Below are 6,000 nucleotides of genomic sequence, written 5' to 3'. Positions count from 1 at the left end.
ACAGCCCCGCTTCAACCCGCTCCGCCCCTCGGCTCTCGGCCGCACGCAGCCCGCGCCGCCCCCCCACCCGCGGCCGCCCCGCTCCCTCCCGCCGCGGACTACGCTTCCCAGCGGCCCCCGCGCCGGGCGCCGTTGCCGCCCTGGGGGCGGGCGGCCGGGGCGCGGCGGCCAATGGGCGCGCGCGATGGTGGGAGGTGGGCGCCGGGGCGGGCGGGCCGCCTCGGGGCTCCTCGCAGTGCGGGAATTTCGGACGGGGCGCACGGAGCGGCGCGCGGGGCCTCGGCGGCTGAGGAGGTATTTGAAGCCGGCGGCTGCTTTGGGGTTCCCCCCTTCCCATTTTTCCTTTTGTTTGTAAGGAGCTGAGTTTGTGGGGCCTCCCCTCCGGCCGCCGTGCGTCCCCGGCCCTGCCGGCGGGCTGCGCCCGGGCTTCCCCGCTCCTCGCTGTGGCGTCCTCCTCGCTGAGGAGGCTTGCGATGCCGCTGAGGCCCGTGCCAGCCCCGTCCCTCTCTTTCGGCTGCTGCTGGCGTGCCTTGGCGTGGGGGAGACTCTTTCCCTGCCCCTCCGCCACCCGTGGGGTGGAGGCTGAGGCGAGGGGATACTCCTGGGTCGGGGGTGGAGGGGGGAGACAGGCGTGTAAGAGCTCTCGCAGTTTCGCCCTCTAGGTCTGCACCCACCCGCGTGGGCCCTTGGCTCTAAAGCAGCCTTTGGTGGCAGCTGCCAAAGTTGCCTTCCTTCGTGTCCCTTAGTACTAAGGTGAGGTGGAGGAGGAGAAAAAGATATGATGTGTTAGTGGTAGGTTTGTCACTTGCAGGGACGTCCTGGGGTGGCCAGCAACTGAAACACCCCGGTTGGTTGGGAGGCCCTACAGAATTTTGTCTTTATGTAAGCATAATGTTCTTTTAACTACAAAACTACCTACCACAAATAATAATGATAATAAAAAACCCTGCAGTTTCTGAAGCTGGGCTGGCCCATTATGTAAGAAAAACTGGGCTAAGCTAGTTTCTTTATATCAGTGGCTGTGTTTTCTTCACTTCCTATTTCTCACCCTTTGCCTTTCTTCTTTTAGAGATTGTCCAGTTGCAGGCAGATTAAATCCTATTGCCTTCTTTGATTTTCAATTTGTACTTAAAGCTTTTATTAGTTTGTAGGCACTTTTTGTTATTAGCAAGAACACAGAAGCTTTAGGGACACTTCTCACAATTATTACTGTGTTAGACCACAATTACTTAGGCAACTTGTGCCCTCCCTCTGTGGGAATAAGCTGTCCACTTCATTCTCAGGGATAATCCCTCAATTAGGTAGGATTTGTAATGAATTTTATACAGTATACTGAAATATCAGAAAGCCCCTTGAGTTAAGAGTCTTACTCACGTGCATGGGTCCTCAATGGTAGTTTAGAGATGAGGTGATTTGAAGTGATAGATGATATGACATCTTATAAAACTCACTGTGTGAGCTCACCTGTTATTGCAAGAATTAACTGAGTGATGCTTAAGAATTTGAGAATCTTAAGTATTGTAAGAAGAAAAAAAAATGGTTGTGGATAAGACCCTTTAAAATAAAATCAAAATCAATTAGTAATGCAGTGATTTCACTGCTTCCTATCTCTGCAAAAGCTGTGTTTTGAAGTTCTAAAAGAAGTCATCTTGGTCAAGACAAGATATTCAGTTTGACCACAGTGATGCTATCGTAATTGTTCTAATAAATTGTGGTCTATCAACGTACATTTATTTGTTTTGTCTAAGTTTTCTTATTTCCTAGGGGAAAGCACCCTAACCCTTTCCCCAATAAGTAGCATCATTTGTCAACTGTTTTAATCTCTAGGAATGGAGATTATTCTCCATGGTCTATAGATAAGGTAAAGACTTCTTGGATAAATTGGATGTTACGTGACTCTTCTATTTACTTCCATTGATACTTCGTTGGGTATTTTTTTTTTGTGTTTCCTCTTGCAAAACAGTTCAAAAGTATTCACAGGTCTTATGAAATCAAGTTATTGTCAATCAAGTCAGGTTGTTTCCCTTCTCCCTCCCTGCGGAAAGATGTTTTGTTTTCATTTCCCTTTTTGCAGGAGACATAAAGGTCTTGCTATGACAGATGAAACAGTATTGATGGCCTGTAGATTTTTAGGTCTTCCTGGGACTACCTATTCATGAAGAGGAGCACAGGTCACCAGCATGCCTTCTCTGTGTTGAAAAAAGATCCTGCTGAGATAAAGAACCATAAAAATGACAATTTCTAGAAAATAAAAGACCAAGATCAGAAAGAAACTCATCATTCTGACTTGCCACACAGCAGAAATAGTTTCTTCAAGATAAATTTGATTTATATTAATTTCAGAGTTTTATTGAGAATGGAAGCCAGCACAAATTGAGAAGTGGCTATTCATGTTTATTCTAAGAGTTCAAGTGTAGATAGAGTAGCAGCCATTGCAGAGAGCATTTGTAAAGATAACACCACTAATGACACTATTGATGCAAAATTTGTCTACATATCAAAAGCACAGCATATTCACTTTCTTCCAAGATGCAATATTAGGGAGAAGGAAGAGAAATAACCTTTGTAATGCTAAAGAGACTTTTGGAGAGAGTTTAAGCAAATAGACTTACGTTATTCATATTTGTTCATAGAAAAGTCTTTGTTTAGAGCATATTGTGGCCATATAAAATGCTGCTATTTACAGTCATACACCTTGAAAATTGTTCTTGTCAGATACCTCTAGCTAAGCAGGGTCAGGTCTTGATCAGTATCATTCATGATACTTGAATGATAGTGTAGTACTTGATACCCATGGCAATCTGTTTCCAAGGACTTCAGTGTGGTTTGCAAGCACTAATAAATTAAGCCTTACAACACCTGTGAAATAGAAAATATTTCAAATTACTGATGGGGAGAGGAAATTGAGAGGCCAGAAAGGTGAAGGTGAGTTTTGATGTAAATGTCAAATTCAGGACTCTCCTGACTCTAATTCTATGCATAACTGCAAGACCATTCTTTTTTTCAGACTCTGAAATTCTGGATGAAAAAGCTACAGTGCTGCAAAAAATTCTGTTCGGCAGGTGACCCTCGTAGTCTTTATTAACTTGCTCTCTCACATCACCACATTGAGACAGCAGGAGAGAACTGATTCCCTCCCATTTCAAGAACACATGGACTGAATTTTTATTTTAAAAATAAAAAATATGAGTGGTACTGTCTTATGGAGTAGATGACTTTATTGGAGCTGTGGAAAGTACAGTAGATGGTGCTACATCATGTTGATTCAAAAGTTTCTTGACAAACCACTCATATTTGCTAGATCATAAGTTGAAACACATGCATGGAATGATAAAATTTGTACTAAAAGGTCATTGCCTTTTATCATTCTTTCAGTCTTATACTTTCATGTAAAATTTTTTGCAGTCTGCAGGTATTTCTGATTTGTAGCAGTAAAATGTTTTTGAAGTGATTTTATCTAAATAAATGCGATCTGTGCCTGTTGCTCAAGTAATTCCGTAGATAACGGCTTTTTTGCAGGAGTGAATGCCTAGTCTCGTGCATGCTGCCCGTTGAAAGCGATCAGTGTTTGGCACCTATGGCCTACTGATAGTTTGACCAACTTGTAAGTAGGCTCAGTGCCATCTTGACAGATGGGCATGAATATAGACAGCCAAGAAACCATGTATGTGTATCTTGTGTATTTGTTAAGGGCAGGGTTCCCAGCTGGGGACATTCAAACTTATGTCCACTTTGAATTTTTGCTTTTATGGATAAAGGGATGTCTTTTTTCTTTCTTTCCTTATTTTTTTTTTTTTTTTTTGATTAAATACCTCCATTCATATAATTATTGACCACATTAAAAAAAAAAAAAAAAAAAAGAGGGAGATACCAGCTCCTTTTTTAGTACTCTAATGGAGCTATTTTAAGTAAACTTAATTCCCTTTTAAGCAAGTCTGTCATCAACAAACTGACCATGAATGGCAAAGATGTGAAATATATCTGTAGTTTTGTTTCTCTGGCTTGCTAGTTTTATTTGGAAAGCAAATACAAATTTTACTTTTCTTGTTTGCTGCTCTACAGGTGTGTTTTTGACTTAAGACAAAGCTCAGTTGGCTGATTATGTTGCATCTTCTGGACTTTTTTATAGCATTATGCACCCAAAATAGATACAGAAGTTGCACAGTATTGTAACATTAATTGAGCTCTGGTGCTACAAAGCACTATTCAAGATTATAGAAGGAGGGTAAGGTGAAATTATTTAAAAACAAAACTGATTTCAGTCATTATTCCTCTTGTACCAGCATGCTTGTAAGCACCCATGCACCAGTCCAAAGAGTCTGCCCAGAACTGAGGTACTTAATCCTGGCCAGGCCAATTGGACAGATGCGCGTATCTGTAACACGGAGGTCAAGTGATTCAGTTTGTCAAGTCTTTCTCATGTCTCTTACATTGTTATTAACTTGGAGACCATATGCTCGTTTTGTATTCAGACTCATATTTGTAACATTTAATAGCTAAGGGTGGTTGTGATCTTTTGTGCCTCCATCCTGTCCCATGTATGCGTCATCAGAAAACATTGATGATTTTTACGCTGTCCTGAGTGCAGTCAGTTTTTGGGCTCCAGACTTCTTCATCTTCTTGCCACCATCATCTCTCATGACTTCAGTCTGTTCGCTGTTCTGATCTGGGTGTCCTGAGAAGCAGCTTGTAGAKACGTTGTGATCTTGATGGCCTGCTATTCTAAGTGATATCAACACACTGTGCCTTCTGGTGCTTCCACATCATTGTGATCCCGTTGGTACCATCTGAGCTGAACTAGCTGAAATTCATTTTGTGTTTGGAAGTCTCATATCTTTCCCATTAAAAGTTTGGAGGAAGATCCTTCCTCTAAGAGTGGATTTCACCTTGAATGCAAAAAAGACACAGAGGTGTAAAGAGGAGTTCCTTAAAGACAGACTGAAAGCTATAGGTAAAGTTAGCCTTTTTAAGTTTAGAATGTCAGAACTGTATCTTGATTAAAACATCTTGTTTTGTGAAAATGAGGAAGCTTGTGCCATGTACTTTTTGATAAATACTGGTTTCTTCCTGTAATATGCATATTTCATAATATTCTTTGTTGCAATTATTCATTTAGCCACCATGAATATTCAGATGTGGTTCTGTGACATTAAGATACTTCTCTCATATTAACAAGGACCTGGAAAAATAGAACTTTTATATGGCATGGAATTTAATACCACCTCTTCTATGTTTATTCCTATGCTAAATGACCATAAGGAACTAGCTGCAGGCTTTGCTGTATTAAGTATAACTTGAGAAACTCCTGTGTGGTACTCTCTTCAAAAGTTAGGTGAGAAGTATAATTTGAGGAACAGGAATTCTTGAAGATACTACTCAGAAAAGGGGTCTATGGGCAGAGGACTATTCTTGGGAGTGCTGTCATAATTGCATGATTTTTTGTTTGGAAAATTAAGAAAGTCCTGGAAGAACATTAGAACTATAAGAAGAAAACTATATTAAGCAACTGCATTTCACTGAGAGTTATTCTATCGAATAGCTAGACTAATGGGGGGAAAAAAAGATACTTTGCTATATAGAAATTTCCTCAATTATGTATTATTTTTAAAACTCCTTCCCTCTTTCCCAAGAAAAAAAGCAGTCTCGTCCCCCCACTCCCAACACACTAGTCAGATTTTTAGAAAGTAACTTTCATCTATATAAGGTAGACAAAAAGATCAACTCTTTGTAGAACAAATCATGAAGTTCTTCATGTGCACAAATCCAGTACACTCTTTACCATATCATGGCCAAGTATTCAGTAAGTTCTTTTACTGAATCAAAAGCTGGCTCTTATTCCAGTGCTAGGGGAAAATATACATACATACATACATATATATATATGTGGGTGTGTTTATACATACATACATATATATATATATATGAAATCAAAATGAGATCGAGGCTGGAGAAAGACATGCATGTTGGGTTCTGGTGAGCCATTATGTTATTTCCAAAAAT

The 6,000-nt window shown here is 40.9% G+C and overlaps 1 protein-coding gene across 1 annotated transcript in view; it reads left to right on the top strand.

Moving 5' to 3' along the window:
- Positions 1-212: 212 nt before the first annotated feature.
- VRK1 (VRK serine/threonine kinase 1) overlaps positions 213-6,000 on the top strand; it is a 34,920-nt gene continuing 29,132 nt past the window's right edge. The window contains exon 1 of the mRNA XM_085317474.1: positions 213-294. The gene's annotated coding sequence lies outside the window, so the exon portion shown is untranslated. The remainder of the gene's footprint in view (positions 295-6,000) is intronic.

The sequence above is a fragment of the Rhea americana genome, unplaced genomic scaffold (assembly GCF_003343005.1).
Source record: "Rhea americana isolate MKP2758 unplaced genomic scaffold, rheAme1 scaffold_5, whole genome shotgun sequence".
Classification (NCBI taxonomy): domain Eukaryota; kingdom Metazoa; phylum Chordata; class Aves; order Rheiformes; family Rheidae; genus Rhea; species Rhea americana.
This window is presented reverse-complemented; position numbering and strand designations above follow the sequence as displayed.